The sequence below is a fragment of the Cavia porcellus genome, unplaced genomic scaffold (assembly GCF_034190915.1).
Source record: "Cavia porcellus strain 051 isolate PalLab524CR breed Dunkin Hartley unplaced genomic scaffold, mCavPor4.1 scaffold_12, whole genome shotgun sequence".
In the NCBI taxonomy this organism is placed as follows: Eukaryota; Metazoa; Chordata; class Mammalia; order Rodentia; family Caviidae; genus Cavia; species Cavia porcellus.
This window is the reverse complement of record NW_026947495.1, coordinates 49126250-49143535: the sequence shown is the minus strand read 5'-3', so window position 1 is coordinate 49143535 and position 17286 is coordinate 49126250. Positions and strand designations below refer to the sequence as shown.

The 17286-nt window shown below is 42.6% G+C and overlaps 1 protein-coding gene across 3 annotated transcripts in view; it reads left to right on the top strand.

Annotated features, from left to right (window-relative positions):
- Positions 1–377: 377 nt before the first annotated feature.
- Positions 378–17286, top strand: part of Itgb6 (integrin subunit beta 6) — a 127786-nt gene continuing 110877 nt past the window's right edge. For all 3 annotated transcript variants that reach the window (XM_003478677.4, XM_013142437.3, XM_013142436.3), the window contains exon 1: positions 378–655. The gene's annotated coding sequence lies outside the window, so the exon portion shown is untranslated. The remainder of the gene's footprint in view (positions 656–17286) is intronic.

Genomic DNA, 17286 nt, shown 5'->3' with positions numbered 1-17286 from the left:
AAACAAGCCATTTTTAGAGATTAGTGATTTTAAACCCAAGCTGCCAATAAAAAGGAATTATCTTGAAAACACCCAGCTTCTCCTGAAGAAATGTCAATACAAAAATACACAGCACACAGCAATGCTTGATAAGGGTGTAGCCAGCACGATTGTAAACCCATCTAATGCTATTTTGGAGGATGAATATCTATGTGCTTACTCCCCTAACCACTCTGCCATCCATTAGGTTTGAATGTCCTTTAAGAGTGAATTTGATCCTCCTGTTTCACTTTTGGTCTCTCTCCAGAGGAGCGAATGTGCTGGCATAGTTCTGCCATTTGTCAGCCAGAAGTCTGGCTACACATTTGCTCGTCAATCTAAACCTAACCTATTCTCATACGAGCACATGGGTTTCATGTAAATCAACCAGACGTTCTGTCACTCACCAGCTATATCTCCATAGCGTTCCACACCCATGGGCCTGCAGGAATATTTCTCTTTGCCTGTGGAGGAAATATTCAAGGGAATGTGCTTTTTCAGAGATGGTGACACCAGAATGTTTTAAATCTGTTCATTACCACAACATGGATAAATGGCATTTCTGCCAAAGACTTTTGCTAACGGGTGCAGTAATCCATGTCAGCACTTTCTGAAATTAGAGGTTCCTCCTTGAAAGGTAAGTAATATCATGCATGGCTAACAAATGCAAACCCAAATTTTGGGCCTGAGCATTTCTGGCCAGGGTCATTGATCAGTTCCAACAGGCTCTGTGCTGGGGAGTTCATTAATGTTGTCTCTTCTCTCTTGGCATTTAACATTCAGATGAGTCTCACTCCAAGGTCTGTGAAAGGGCAGATCTTTATTAACTAAGCATGTTTCATTGTGATTTTCCTATGTTTGGATTCACACATGATTTTATCAATCATATTTCAAAAATCTGTTATGGTTTAAGGACAATCTTTCATAGACATACTAGTTTCTCAGTAAAATGTTTAAATAACCAGTTGAATAGTCTCTTGTTAATATCTTTGTTTCTGATTGTAGTAATTGTTAATTTTTTTAAAAACTTAGCAATAAGACTTTAGCCTTCATTAATTCTTTTGGCATTTTCAAGAGGCACAAAGGGATTAAGGAACTGAGAATTAAAAGAAGAAAAATAAATGTCAGTTCTCATTGACATGTGCATAATATCGGGCCAGTTAACTTTAGTGTTTCTGGACTGTACAGTGGTGTTTTAATGTAGAGATAATATATGAGGATCATGGAGAAAATGGAGAGGGAAAGGCCTCTGTTTCAGGTTATCTACAAAGAGCACGTTTATTCCTACAAGTATCGGAAATGCCTGGTATCATTACTGTTCCCTGTGAGAACTGTAAGTCTAACCACAAGAGCTGTGTTAAAAAAAAATCCAACATCTGTGAAAGGTTATTCATCCAAGTAATGTATCCTCTAAAACTGAAGACTCTCAGAACCATATTGTATTGGCTCTGAAAATGTCTACAAATGAACAGAATATAGATTCTAGTCGGAGAAGAATAATTTCCTTTTACTGGATTATGAACAGATCCAGAAGATCATAAAGTTTTTTAACATTGAATTTCAACTATAAAGTCACTTATGCTATAAACGTTAGTGTCTACCCAAGTACAATTTGTGGCCTTGGATGCCTTCCTTACAGTTCTCTCCTCTTGGATCCCTAGCAGCTTTCTCCTGCCTCACTTCCGCCCTCTAGTGTTTCTGCGATGAAGTACGGTGTCTAAAGTTCAATTTACAAGCAAAATAATTTTGCAATGTTTTCTCCAGGTACCGTGCAATAAAATAAACTTACCACCAGATGGTTTGACCTGAGCTCTACATGGTAGAGAGGATTTTATATCTGAGAGTCTCAAACTTAGTCGAATCTTGTATTCTGACTTTAGATCCCCAAAGGGAGAATTTACTTCTAATTTGATTAGGTTCCATGGCTCCCTTTCAATCCTTGTATTCTAATTTACTTTTATTGTGATATACAGAAGGGGAAAAGATACTCTAATATACTAAAGCAGGCATTTCTTTGATATATTTCCCAGGGCTGGAACTTACACTTTGATTTCTTCTGAGTTACCCAAGAGGTTCAAGGTATTTTGACTCAAGAAAAAAGCGATTAGATTTTTAATGGCCTTATGGAAACCAGAGGCATATTTGCAGTCACAGAAGCCGTTAGTCAAACCAGGAGAAACAGCCACTTGGGAAATGTATTGCTTATGAGCACTTTTTCTTTACAGAGAAGAAAACACTCTTGCAACACAGCTGCTATTCCTTTTCCTTTGAAAATCAGTCACAGCGGATTGTGAGAGCTAACTATAGGCCAAGGTCGTCTGGGGATCCACCCAGCCTGCTCCCTGGGATGGCAGCAACCTAGCCACAGCGTGTGGGTCTGCAGATCCAACCCGTCTAGCCCAGATGGCTATTTTTGGGTGCAGTTCCTGAAACAAAGCCCTTGACTGTCCTTCATGCTGCTGGCATTCGGGTTTATACCTAAACCATTCTGAACCATTATTCATTTTACGCACCAATGACGTCTCTCCTGCCCAACTCTTTGGAGAGCCCACTGCAGGCTCCAAACTGTAATATTACAATGAAGCTTTGTTGAACAACACAAAGCTCACCCCCTTGTTTAGCTCTGTTCCATCAAATTAGTTCAAATATGCAAGTAGGAAGTCTCAGGCTTATTTAGTCTCCTTCTTGTTTTTAACTACCCTCCAATTTCTCACCATTGCCAGACCTTGTCTCTTAGATTGGTGCAAAGCTCTTGTTGTCCTCTCCTCTTCCATGTCCACTGTCACTGCTATTCATCCATTCTGCCCACACTGCTGAAAATAACTTGTCAGCCGATCACTCTACCTGCAATTCACTGACATTCAAATAGCAATTATCATGCAGAATTACAAATCAGAGTGTTTGTCTCTAAATACTACAGCTGGACATGGCAGCACATGTCCAGCACTGGGAGGCTGAGGCAGGAGAATCTCTGTAAATCAGATGTTAGCCTGGACTGCATAGCAAGATCCTGTCTCAGGAAACCAAAGTAAAATAAAATAAAACATTTCAATGGCACCCATTACCTACACGACGTTCACATTTTAAATGCCCTAATTTCTTAGTCTATTTTATACTGCTATGACAGAATGTCACAGACTGGGTACTTTGTAACAAACAGAAATGTTTGTTTACAGAAATGTAGTTTACAGTTGTAAAGACTGGGAATTCTATAGCCAAGGGCCAGAACCTAGTGAGAGCCTCCTTGCCGTGTCATTCCATGATGGAAGAGCAAAAGGGGCTGAGCTGAGAGAGGCAAAAGGGAACCAGACTTGACTTTTATAAATAATATACTCTGGCTGTAAAGAACCCACCCCACAGTGATGGCATTAATCCATTAGGAGAGCGGAGCCGTTGAGGCAGAATCACCTCCTCATGGTCCCACCGCTGAGCACTGCTAAGTGGCACGGTGCTAAGTTAAACGCATGAATTTTGGAGACCATGTTCAGGTCACAGTACAGACTCCTTTTCAGCATTGCATGAGGCTGGGATTCCGCTCGCTCAGCCTCGTCTCTTACCAATCACTCCTTTCACATCGTTTTCCACCATTTCCTCACCAGGTAAAAACATGCTACCCTTTAGCCCATCTAAGTATGGACTGTTTTCTGAGCCCCTTGGGCTTCTTCAAGCATCTCAATCTGCTACACGATGATCTATGTTTTTTTCAAGATGCATTTGAGCATCGCTTTTTGGTGGGGTGGAAGAACTGGGGATTGAGCAGGATGTTTGCAATAAACTAAATTCCCATACCTACCTGCCTGCCTATTGATTTGTTTACTTATTTATTATTTTTTATTTAGAAGCAGGGGCTCACTGAGATGCCAGGCTGGGCTTGATCTTGGGATCTTCCTACCTCAACATCCCAGCATGCTGTAGTCCATGTGTGCACCACCATGTCCAGCTGAGCATCATTTTTTGTAGCACTTTCCTTGACTTCCCCCATATTTTTTTACAAATATAAATAGTCCCCCCATTTATGTTATTGTCTGTGCCACTGTGCACTCTTAGTTTTATATTACTACACACACACACACACACACACACACACACACACACTTTGGAGCCTCCCAATGGGTTATAAGACTCTTAATCTTGATTTTTGTCTTCACAACATCAAGAACTAAACCTAAATTTAAAAAGGAAATAAATTTTGTTCTATTACTGAAAGCATAAATATCACAAAAAAAATCAGCCAGTCGCACACAAGAACACATAGTTAAACTGAGTTCCTGCGTTGACTTGTTAGGAACAAGTTTTGTTTAGGAAACAAAACAACTGACCAGGTTTCAAACTAAGCTATAGTCTGAGGTCACATATCTGCACTTTTGGAAAACTAATGTATCTGCCAAAAGATGTGCTCAAGATAAGTCTTAAGGATCAGGGAATTAAATCAGATAAAAAGAGGTAGAAATTAGGGCAGTGGAGGAGAAAAGGAAGGAAAAGAAAAGAAAAATGGGGAAAGAAGAATAAAATGGAAACAGCTTTGGAATGGGGAGAAGGGAGGTTTGAGGGGAGGGAATGGAAATGGCGATAAAAGAGATATCAAGAAAGAAAGGGAGAAAGAAAAATGTTGACAACAGTGAAAGGTTGTTTATTTTGTCTTTTAGTTGGGGACATTTTAATGAGTCTGTTTCAATTATAAAATATTTATTTAAATAAATGGAATCTTGAATGTAAAAAAAAAAGACTACCTTGAGAGATTCTGAGAAACATTGAATTTATTGGTTGTGGTATCTTCAATTGGTTTGAAGTCGATGTAACAATGTACTAAATTCAACTATAAAAAATAACTGCTTTAAAAAAAAAAAAAAGAGGTAGGAGTAAAGACGAGATGATCCAGGGCTTGCTGCACCCTGCAAACTGTACAACCCTGGAAGACTTAGAAAACAAAGAGGCTGTTAAAATGAAGACAAATGCCATGTGTGAAATGTCTATTCCTAGATGTCCCCCAAATCTACATACACTTATAAGTTGTGCGTGTGTGAGAGGTGACTAAATCCTGGAGCTAATTCAAGGGCGAGTTTCAGCCTGGCTGGAGGAAGGAGCTCCCTGGGCACGGCCTGGGAGGGTCTCTCTCCCTTCCTCCTGCGCTGATCCCTCCCTCTGCTTCCTGACTACCGTGCCAGGAGCTGTTTCTCTCCTGCCACGCCCCTCTGCCATGTCACCCTGCCTTGAATCAGCCAATTGGAGACTGAAACCTTTACAAATATGAGGCAAAATAAACCACCTTAGACCTGTGGGTATCGGATTTGTGTCACAGTGGTGACAAAGTAACTGAGACACATACCATGGCTCCAGGCCATCTCTCTCATTTACTGTGTGTACTTTCTCTGCATGTCTCAGTTTCCCAACTTGCATGTAGGCTTAATCTGGAAGACATGCCTGAGATTGATAACCCGCACAGTTCCTACCTTTACCTGTCTTGGTAAATCATTCCCAGCTCCTTTTATCAGAAGTACTCAACAGGCAAAGGGTTGGCTTGGGTATGCAGGAGGAGAATGGATGGTATCCTTGCACAGGGTGTCATGGTCTCCTACATGAATATTGTTATTTCAGCATGTGTCACATCGATAGCAGTGGGCAGAATCTGGCCCTCCATTAGACTGATCAGTATTGTGTTTTCTGTTTCTTTTAATGATGATAATTTATTCAAAAATTTTTGTGCTGGTGATTTGAACTGACATCAGCTAAGCAATTCTTTTTGGATCAGATGGCTGATCTAGGCCAATGACAGCAAACCTATGGCCCACATGCTACAGTGGGTTAGGGTTAGGGTTATGGGTAAAGGTGAGAGGTTAGAGATAGAGTTAGGGTCTCTATTGTCGAAAGTTCTAAAACATTCGCCGTCACTGGTCTAGGCCGAGCCTCCCTCACAGGCTTCATGTCAGCAGGCTGTCTAGTGACGCACACTGTCCTCTGTGTGGCCTTTCGGATAGGTTAATTTGAATTTGTTTTCATGATGGTCCCATGGATCTGCTACAGCGGGAGCTGGCAAGCCTGGGCTTACAAGTCTCTACTTGTACCATGTTTGTTACTATCTCTGTAGTCAAATTAAGACGTGTTATGCACATGTGCACATTCCCTGTGATGAATGAGATCATTATGTACTATAAATATGTACTTTAAAAGTCATAAACAAAAAAAAATAGAATAAAATGAAGGATAAGAAATTGGAAAAAATAATCATTCAGTCAAACCCAGAATCAAGGAAAGGAGAAAAGTAGCAAAGGTGGAATACAAGGTAGGCGAGCAATGTGGGCGATTCCACCGTAGCTACCTCTTCAAGGTTATCTGCACAATGCCTACAGGGCCCTGTGGAGGTCCCTCTGCTTTCCTTAATAATTAGTACGTGCTTTGGAGCATTACACTCTGCCTGAGTTTGACCAGACCAGACCAGACCAGAGGATGTCTGCTCTGTCCTGATGATGACATAAAGTAAGCACTTCCCAGCAGCCTCATGGAAAGGCTTGGACTAGCTCTGGAGCAAACAGGGAAAAATTTTAGCCTTCACTGGTGGGCCTCTCATTCACCTGTGAAAAATGGAAGGACAAGAAAAACCTAAAGAAATGGAAGGGAGAGAAATCGCAACATGTCATACGAAGTATTTTAGGGAAAGTAGGTGTTTTAACATTTTGAAGATAATTAATGTTCCACACACACACACACACACACACACACACACACACACACACTCAGTGACATAGCTAACAGCTGCTTTCCTCCGATAAAAAACCCACTCTTAACTGCACACAGGCCCCATTATGTCCTAATAACACTTCCATTGTCTCTTATCACTGTAATCAGGTGTTGTCTGCTATTTGCCTTGATGCTTAACTCACTGCCTAAAAGGATTGAGGGAGATATTTCTATCTCTACCAAAAATGTGAAAAACAAACATAATAAACCAAGACTCTGATTTTGTGGAGGAGACAATATTCCTGTATGTTAAATACGTGAGGGAAATGTGTTATGTCGAGGAAGAAACGTTTGTTAAGATACTATTTGAAACATGCTCATTCATTTATTCATTCACATTGCTCCCAGGTCATCTACATGTTTTTTAGGTCCTCTAAATTTTATCTTCTTGATGAACAAATATCTTATCTTCCAAGCTAAGTCTTGAATACTGTAACTTGTTAAGATTTTACTTTCAGCTGCACTCTGTATTTTGGGGGAAGAGAGGAGGGTGTGTCAATAAATATTTGATAGATGAATTGATAGTTTGAATCAAGATCCCAAGAGAATAAATACCAGGGAAGGGGATCTTCATTTGGATAACATTTTGCCTGAGACAAGTGGCTGATCTCAGCTGATCATTGCATCTTAACCAGTGGCGGCTGGAGCTTACTGCTTGCCTCGTGCCTTTATCCTTCTGTAAAGGCAGAAAACAGAAGAGCTTTGTACACACCAGTCACAGACGCTCATCAAAGGCAAACTGCTGACGTAGAAACTGAAGGAGACAAGGCTTCCTGGTCCCAGGCTGGCTTTGGGAAGCCGGGTTCGAGCACACACAGGTAGTACGATCAGTCTTCTTCCTTCACTCTTGAGGGGCTGCGAATAGGGTGACGTGGTCACTCAGTCCAGTCACCTGCCAAGCTGTAGCACGGTCGGTGTTTCATGCCAGTAACTCTAATGGAAATGGAGCCTGGCTTTTTTCCTCTCCTTTTAGCAAGATTACAGTTGTAAATCACCAAGAGTGTTCTGGAGGCTGCTTCAGGTGAGTTGTGGGGAGCAGCCTGAAGAAGAATCTTCGGGATAATTTAGGACAGGAGTTGGGAAGGGAAGGTCAGTTTTGCTGTTTAGAACCAGAGCACTATGCCAAACTTGGCTATGGAAAGATGCTTTAAATGTCAGCCTTGGAATTTGAATTTAGAATATGTAAAAAACACTGTAACTCACACTTTGTTATCGCATCCTATCCCACCCTAACACAGCCCAGGTTCTCATTTGTGACCTCTGAGCATCCTTTAAATTTGGGGGCAACTTCAGTAATAATCTACTTTGGGTTGGTAAAAGTAAATTTTAATCTCCAGAAGAGTTTAATTGTAGCTCTAAGAGGAAAAGAGGGTAAGTATGGCAGATCTGAAGGGCACTGTGGACAGGAACTGCACTCCGGGAGAGGCAGTCCTGGGGCCACATTTTTTAACAGTGTGGTGATTGTAGGTAAGAATCTTGACCTCTCTGGGCCTTTTCTTCTCTTTTCTTTTTTTGGTTAATTGAAAAAGTTATTTAGAGGAACAAATATGGAATAACTGTATAAACTATTAAGAAATCTGAAATAGAAACTGAGTGTTTTGTGTTGCTATAACAGAATAATGAGACTAAGTCATAAAGGAAAGATTTTTATTTATTTTTAGCTTATAGTTCTAGAAGTCCAAGAACATGCTGCCAGCATCTATCTGCTTGGCTTCAGAAAGAACCTCATGCCATTCCTTGCATGTCAGGAAAACAGCAGAAGTTAGCAAGAGTGGAAGAGAGGGCGGGAGTGAAGGCCATGGCTCATTTCAACAACCCCCTCTCTTAGGAATTCACCGTATTTCTTCACGAGAGTGGAGTCCCCCACAACCTAATCGCCTATTCCATGACCCATCACCTTTCCACACTGTAATATAAGCACTTGAATTTCAGCATGGCTTTGGTCCGAGGCAAGCCATACGCAAGCCAGCAAAAATCATGGTGCAGGGAGATGAATGGTCCAAGTTACTCAGGCAGCACCGAGGACAGGGAGGGGCTAGCACCTGTGTGTCACGACTCAGCACTGACCTCCATACCAGTTGGCTTTTCCACTGATTGCTTACCCGCTGTGCTCTCTCAGGTCAGGTCCTCTGAGCTAAGGCCTGGATTGACACATAAATCGAGCAAAGCTTGGAAGGTTGAATCTTCTTCCCAGGGCCTTTACCTGTCTTTTCCACAACTCTGTTTTCCCTGACTCCTAGCAGGCTGCAGATACAAGCAAGATTCAATGGGCATTCTTCAGTGCAAAGCATCTAATACAGCAGCCTGTGGCTGCAGGGTTTGGGACTTACTGGGGAGGTGGCAGAGGCTGGGGATCTTCCTGCAAGTCTCTGTCTCCGGCTCTGTGCTGTGGCCTTGTATTCTCAGCACTTTTAGGGACCTGACCTGTGAATCCTTCCTTTTCGGTAGAGTCACCGCTGACTTACTCCAAGGCCACTCTCCTCCGTCCATGATTTCTGCAGTCTATCTGTCTCACAACCTCCTGCTCTATGGACTTAGGAAGAACATGTATCTTTGGTTGCAAAAACCAACCTCCTCCTATAAAATAACTATGTTTTGCCCATCCCATACAACTGTCTTCAAATCAGAAGCCACTGGGAAAGAAATAAGCATCACAGATGATATTTAACTTTGATAACACTATTTTCTTTATTAATATTTGGCAGTCAAAGGAAGCAATAGAATTTCATTCCAATACTTGAGAAAGGAAAAGAAACAGCTCACACTCCAGCCTTTCTAAGATGTTTGAGCTACTGAGTTGAATGGATACATGCAAGCTCACACATACTAGCAAACTCTTCAACGTGTACACACAGATTCATTCGCCCTGCAAATTTTTATTGAACTGGAACAGTGCTAGATGATGGGAATATGGCCATGAATAAGAATCCTGGTTCTTAAGGAAATTACAATCTAGTGGGAAGTGGAGGAGGCCAAGATTTAACAGTAAACAAGTAAGGAAAGCATATAGTATGCATAGAGCAAAAGAAAAATATAGTAGGGTAAGAGAAATGGGAAAAGGTTCCATTTTACATGGCATGGTCAATGTAGGTGTCATGAAAGTGACATGTGAGCACCATCTTAAAGCTAGAGAAAAAGTTAGCCAAGACACTGTCTGGAAAACAGTGCCATAAACTGTGTGGCCAGTGTAAAGGCCCTGAGGCAACATTGAGGTAGACATGTCAGTGTAAGTTGGGATGCTGCTGTGCCTGAAATGGAGTGAGTTGAGGAGAGTACAGAAAATGAGATTACAGAGGGAACAGTGGCCAAATAGGTAAGACCTTGCAATTGACAGATTACGTTTACATTCTTTTAAAGCATGCTTGAAGCAAAGTGGCTTGATTTGACCCAGGGTTGAATTGGCTTCTGTGGTAGGTCTCATTGCACGTTGCTATGGGACCACGGAAATGGACCATTTGCAGTGAAAACAGTATGGCCACTTTATTTCTGGAAGAAGTTCACAGTTGTCGACTTCCAGGCTAAAAGTATCAGCTTCCCTCACTGAACTGAACTCCACTGTGGTTCCCATCATGACTCACTTCCCCCTGGAAGCAAAAACCCACCCCATTCCATCCCATTCCACCCCACCCCACCCCACCACCCCACCCCATCATCATACAAAATAGTAGAGAGAAATGGAAGACTCTCCTCTGTCCTTCAGTTTATAGACTTCCCACCAATTTAGACTCTACCTCGAAGGATCCATTAGAACTAATTAACTACCCTGCTTTCAGTAGGTGGCTCTTCACTAGGATTAATACTGGGTCAGAGACAGAAAGCTCATTCCATTACGGTTCTTTTTAAAAATTATTATTATTCAGGCTTCTAAAACTGGCATGCATTGCGGGTGAATTTCTGAAGTCATGTTCCTCAGCTGTCACAACTAGTAATAGAAAAACTCAATTTATAAAGAATTAGGAGAGGCAGGAGAGGCCTGGTCTTCGGTCTGGAACAAAGGGGATCAATCCTGACACAATGGCGACAGACATTTGTGGACTTTGAAGATTTTAGGCTTCCTTTTCATTAATTAGGGAGAAGCAAGAGTTGTGGTGGTTAATTATTTGCAGAAATTGTGCTCTCCAAAAGCAGATGCCAACTCACTCCAGCCACCTCCAGCTGCAGCTCTGCATGATAATTAAACTGTGTGTCAGTCCTCAGCTGGCACTGGCTTGGCACTGAGTAAACACTCAGACGTCCATGACCATCCACCACCCAGTGAGTCTGGGTACAGTCAGGGGGCTCCTAGCACAGAGACATCACGAAGCTGACTTTGCTATGAATGGTTTGCCTGCACAGGCAATATTTTCAAAATCTACAACAAGAACCATAAAATCAAGGTCACCTGCAATTGACTGGGTGAGTCTGGGTCTTTCAGGGTCAGCTGATCTTCTCCAGCTGTTTTACTAAGGCTTAAGTAGCCAACTATCCTAAAATGCAACTTTGTTTTTATTGTTTTAATTACAAAAGTAATATATGTACACTGTATCAAAGTGTACAAAGCTAAGCAATCTAAAATCCTATAAAACTAACCCTATGGGTTTTCCCCTGCCCCTCCCATCCGCCATCCCCGTCCTCTGGGAAGTCTGAGGCTTGTCCTCCCAGGTAGGCGTTTCCTAGCTGCAATCATAGAGCACTTTTCTGAGCAGCAGTGCTGACAGGACACCCTCACATGCCTGCTCCTTGTCTATGCCCTTGAGAACTTGTGTCCTTCTCACCTTCTCTGTGTCCACAGGGTTCAACATCAGACTGAGCCATAGTTTAGCTCCAACCATAGTTTAGAGTCTTGTCACTGGACTGACTGCAGGGATATTGGTCCCCATTTGTATGATCTTAATGTTTCCATGCAGGGGACAAAAAGTAAATCCAACAACACTGTTGTGGTGTTAGTGATAAACCTGCAAGTAAATGTGTTGCACCAGCCCACCATGCGGGAGAAGAGGAGCATCACAAAAGCCATCAGTCCTGCGGAGAAAACAATGCCCGCAGTTGCTCACACTATTAGAGCAGGGGAATGGGACTCAGCGCTACCCTCCAGAAAGGGCCTGCTGCCTCACTTAGGGCCTTTCTTATGGCAAGAGGGGCAGCAGGCGTACAGTGAGTGACAGTGACGTGCCCTGCCAGTGCTACCCCCAGTTTCTTGGGGGATTTATCCACATGACTTCACAGCAAATGGTGAACAGGGGCTGGGCATCTGATCGGCATTCAGAAGCTGGGGGCAGTGTGGAGAGCGGATGCCTCTCAGGTCCTTTTCCCAAATACCCTGATTGCCTGGGTTGCTTTATTTTCTGGCACAAAGTCCTTGGTGTCGTATCACAGCCCGTACACTGAAAGAATTTTAAACACTTCTCAGAGCAACTGGGTTTGTCCTCAGACCCCTCTCGGGTTACCAAGCTTGCTCTGACTACTCTAAATAGCAGCAAGCAAGTGTTGTGCACCTTTGATTATGTTATTTGTCAATATATTTGTAACTCCCTGCCAGACTCTCTCCCTAGCTACAGAGTTCTCTCCTGAGGGCAGAGAATGTGTGGTAAGCTTTCCCATGCTGCCAGCCCAGGGTTGCAACCAGGATAAATTTTGAGGCCAGCTGTTTATTGTACAATTATTATGTATTTCCTGTTTGTTGGGTAGTAAGTTTTTGTGGTTGTGGTTGTCATGGTGACTGCTTCTATGAACATAATGACACAGGATGGTCAGATTTATAACGTTGTTGGCTTGGCTAGGTTATAGTACCCTGTCATTTCATTAAATACTAATCTAGGTCTGAAGGTACTTTGTAGATTTCTAATATCTATAATCAGTTAACCTTAAGAATAAAGATTACCCAGATAATGTGGATTTTCCTTATTGAATTAAAGATTTCTAAAATAAAAACTAAAGTTTCCCAGAAAGGAAGAAATTTGGACCTAAGACCACAGCATCAACTGCCTGAACTTCCAAACTGTCTGCCTCCCTATGGATTTGGATTTTCCCGCCCCCACAGTTGTGCAAGCCAATCCCTTATAATGAATATCTCTATCTATGCATCTATTTAATCTCATTGGTTGTCTAGAGACCTCAGGCAAGATACACAGAAATTCACGTAAACAAAATAATTCAGTCAATTCCGCACTTATTTTCGAAATGCCTGTGACTTGTCAGGCATAACAATAAGAGCAGAGTAGCTTAAGGCAAAGCCAGGGCAGTGCCCTGAGAAACAAGCCTAGAATCTGCACGAACTAGTCCCAGACGGTGAGTCACTTACAGCTGCCTCCACCTGGGGACTGGCACAGAGCCACGAGGAATAAAATACATTTGCCAGGCGTCCAACACACTGAGGCTTTGTGGTGCCAGAAAAGAAAAAGAGAAACAAAGCTGGGAGAAAGAGATGGTCTGATTGTGCGACCTTGAGACGGAGAAAGCTTTGTCCTCCAGGGATGCCCAAACCTGAGAATCCCCTTTCCTGGTAGCAGCATGACTTCAGTATGACATCACTTCCTTTCCAGGAAGTCCAGGAGATGTTTTATCATCCAGAAAACTTCAGGGAAGGCCTGGCTTTGAGCTGTCATCTAACATTAAAACACTTTGACCTAAAGGAGTGGCTGAGGAGGAGGAGCCTTTGGCCTATGCGGACTCTCTCCAAGTGCCACCATTTCAATCAGCTTTTAAAAGGAGCATGTTATCCTGTGAGTAAGTCTTTTTTGAAAAAAGAATGAGAAAGCAATATAAAAACAAAACCGACCAGAAGATTCGAGAAGGCGGAGGTTTCTTGGCTTGCTTTTCATATAAGCTAGTTGATATGGGCCCTATTTGCCCAGGATGGTGTTATAGGACTGTCTTCCTGAATGAGAACACGACCATCTTTCACTCTCCCCCAAAAAGGGTCACTGCAAAAAAGAGAAGGAAAACTCACATTAGGCACCATCCACTCTGTGAGCAGCTGAGTTTGGGCAGAATTAAGTGAGCCCATATAAAATCACTGATGTTAAGTTTTCATTAGGTTAAAAAAAAAAGAGGGGTCTACCTTCCTCCAAAACACTTGATTGCCACCTGCTTTAAAATGGTCTTAATCAATATGTAAAACTATGATGAGTATCATTTAACGATCACCCCTATTTTTTGTACAAATTATCTTGGTGGTCCTTAAATCATTTAGATTTGTAATTTGAAACTCCAGGATCACATTTGCACAGTTTCTTTTATTTCAGAATGCTGTTATATCTGGGGCCTTGTCTCACAACTTGTCACCAAGGTAGTTTGAACCCCGTGACACTTACTCCAACTTTCCAGGGTCGCCTCCATCTCATGCACATTGCCGTTGTAGCTTCGATGAGACTGCATTGGAATCCTACTGCCCATCTCCCTCCGCATACAAATATAGCGCCTGTCTGTGTTTGGGTGGGTCAGATATGATATCTGTTTACAGACCTGTTGTCCTTAGAAGACTATGAGCTACTCAAGATCAACAGCCATGTGTTTTCCTCTAGAACCCTGCAAGCATCTGATACCTAATCAATATTGGTATTAGGTTACTCAAAAGCAGGTAGCTTCTGCAGTCAATATTTGAATGAACAACAAAAACAGGTGGTTCTGCCAGTGCTCTGAGTTATAGGGACCTAACCTAGGTGACCTCATGTGCATGAAAGTTTTTGTATATATATAGCACTTCACAGTTTATGGAGTCTACACATGTGTTTCATTTGATCTCTGAAAGTAGTCTATGAATGATTACTAACATGTGAACTGTGCAGTGGAAAGCTCCTAGGCTCACAGGGGCATGCAGTGCAGCAGTGGAACTACGGCTCAGACCAGCTCGCCTGGTGACCACACACAGGCTTTTTCTTATTATGCCTTGGTGCCTCCAAACCCAGCAGGGCTGCTCTGCATGGAGCTTGACTCTGTGAGGCACCTGCAGGCCAAGCTCTCTCTCCAAAGGAGACTCACTCCCCCAGGCTTTCATTCAGGGGCTCCCCCAAGAATTACAAGTTCCATAGACACAGACATCAAGCAACACGTGGTAGAATTTTCCAGGTCTCACTCTTATTCACAAGAATTTTCTCTGTCTTCCCAGTTCAGGTATTTTTGCCAATGACTATCAATTAATTGCATTCTTCTTTAGCTAAAAGAGATTCAGCTAATTCTGATGGTGGCACAGCAGCCGAGTGATGCCTGGCAAGATGGCAGATGGGCCAACGACCCTCTTCCTCTACCTTCAGGGCTCCTCAGAGGCATGCAGATGACTGGGAGGTCCTTGCCCCTCCGCAGCTGCTCTGGTCTTTTGGGTGCCACTATTCTCCAGCAAACTCAGGGCTAAAGACACAGATCCACAGAGAACAGGAGGCACTCTGGCTCAGGCAGGTTTGTGTTGCTATGATCACAAAGGGTACTTGATAAAATAATCGGGTTGATTGAGCTCAGTGTTCTGGAGCCTGAAAGTCTAAACTGGGATGAAGGGTTGTGCTTTGTCACGGCAAGGAGACAGCGTCGCACAGTTACAGCACCTGTGAGAGTGGAGAGCAGCGTGTGGAAGGAAGGTCACAGAGTGAGGAATCTCAGGAGAGGTGCCAGGGCCTCCTTGTGACAACTCAGAGGTAACCAGCCCAGTCGGAGAACTGGAGGATGGGTCCCTTCCTCGGTAGGGGCTTCACATCTCCAGTCTTCCTCCCCTCTCAACGCCATCACCTTGGACTAAGATCGCAGCACACACACCTCTGGGGACAAACTATTGCACTCACTGTCCTCTCAGCCTTGACTTGGCTCACACAGACTCTGCCTCCATTCTCCTGACGGAGAGGGAGAAGGCGCTTCTTTGGTCTTCAGTCTGATGTCTGCTCGTGTGGTTTGGTAGAGGATTGGACTCTGGGTTTGGTGGCTCCTTCTCAGAGCATGGCAGGTATCCTGCCTCTGTTCCTCTATCTCCAACAGTCAGCTCTCTCCTGCCTTCACTAAGCCCTGTAGTCTCTTACACTTGGTGCCATGGGCTTAGTAGAAACAGGAAAGAAAGGTTGCCTTGCTGCACACGTGTGCCCTTGGCAAAACGTTGCCTTCTCACTGACATAGCTCTTCCTGTGTTGATGAGCAGAACCTTCCCCACAGCCAGTCTTGTCACATGAATCTCTGCAGAGTAGCCACGTGGCACCCTTAGCAAGTGGTCAGGAGAGTGCAGATAGGTCCCAGAACCAGGTCTGAGCAAGGTCATAGCTAAAAAGACCACTTGGAGATGAACAAACTCACTTCTGGGATGATTTGAGGTATCACTTGTATTGCTAGCCTCATAAATCAATGAGAAATTTCAAGGAGATGATCTGTTTAGTGCACAGTGGATGCACAGTGACCGCAGGTTTCCTGCACTTAGAAAAGTGCCATACAAATCTGAGTTACATATGTTGCTCTTTTGCTTTTTCCCCTGCTTCTACTTAGTTATCTCTACCTGACATGTTCATTCAGTTGAATACTTTGGCTATCGTTCTTGAGCCACAGGCATGCTCCTGCCCCAGGATCTTTGCACCTGCTATTCTTTCTGCCTTGAAATTCTCACTTCAGATATTCACATGACTGATACTTCACCGCATTCACATCTTTATTCAATGCCAAGTCTTAAGAGGACTTTTGTGGTCACTATCTCCTTAACGATCCTGATCTCTCTTTCTGCTTTGCTTTATTTCTTTTTCTTCTAACTATTCCTTATTATCTAAAGTAAAATACATTTAGCATTTTAAATGCAGACCTTTAGGGTTCATTTTCCCTCACCTGCAGCAGTGCCTGCATAGCAGGGGCTGCAAGGAGACTAAGGGAGTGACAGGGTGATTTTCCTGTGGAGTCTGTCACAAGCCTGGGGCAGTTACACAGTTTATCATGGAGGATTTGTATTGTACACACATATAGACATGCGTATGAACATATACACATATATGTGTATTTTAGCAAAGCAACAAGTTGCCTGTAGCAAAGCAATAAATTGTGTGTCATGTGGTGATCTGAAAACAATTATTTTATCTTACCTGTTAAAACTACAAAAAAAAAAAAAAAAGCTCAAACAAGGGTCACACTAGTCTTTATGAGGATTTAAGAATTCTTTTGACAATTTTTCTCCAGAAATTTCCAATACCTGTCATGCTAGACACTAGGGAACAGTGAGAGACTGTGCCTGGTAGAACTTTTAATGCTAGTTGTCTTTTGCTCTTTCTTCAAGTGGTTCTAAGAGGATAATCTAGACTTTTGACTCACTCCAGGGGTGGCACTGTTCTGAGAGGTCATGTTCTGGTTTTTTGTTTTTTGGGTTTTTTTCTTTTTAAAAAAAATTTATTTAAAGAAAGACTAAACAAAACACAAAATAGGTAGAAGTAATACATACGTTCAGAGAGAAAAATGAACTAAGAAATCACTAGTTGATTTACATATTGTTTTACAAATAGGTATTCAAGATACAAAAATGGAACATGTAAAGTGGGAATTCAACCAGTGAGACCGCAAAAGAATTCTGTTCAACTGTCCAACAAAAACTTAGTAATATGGTTG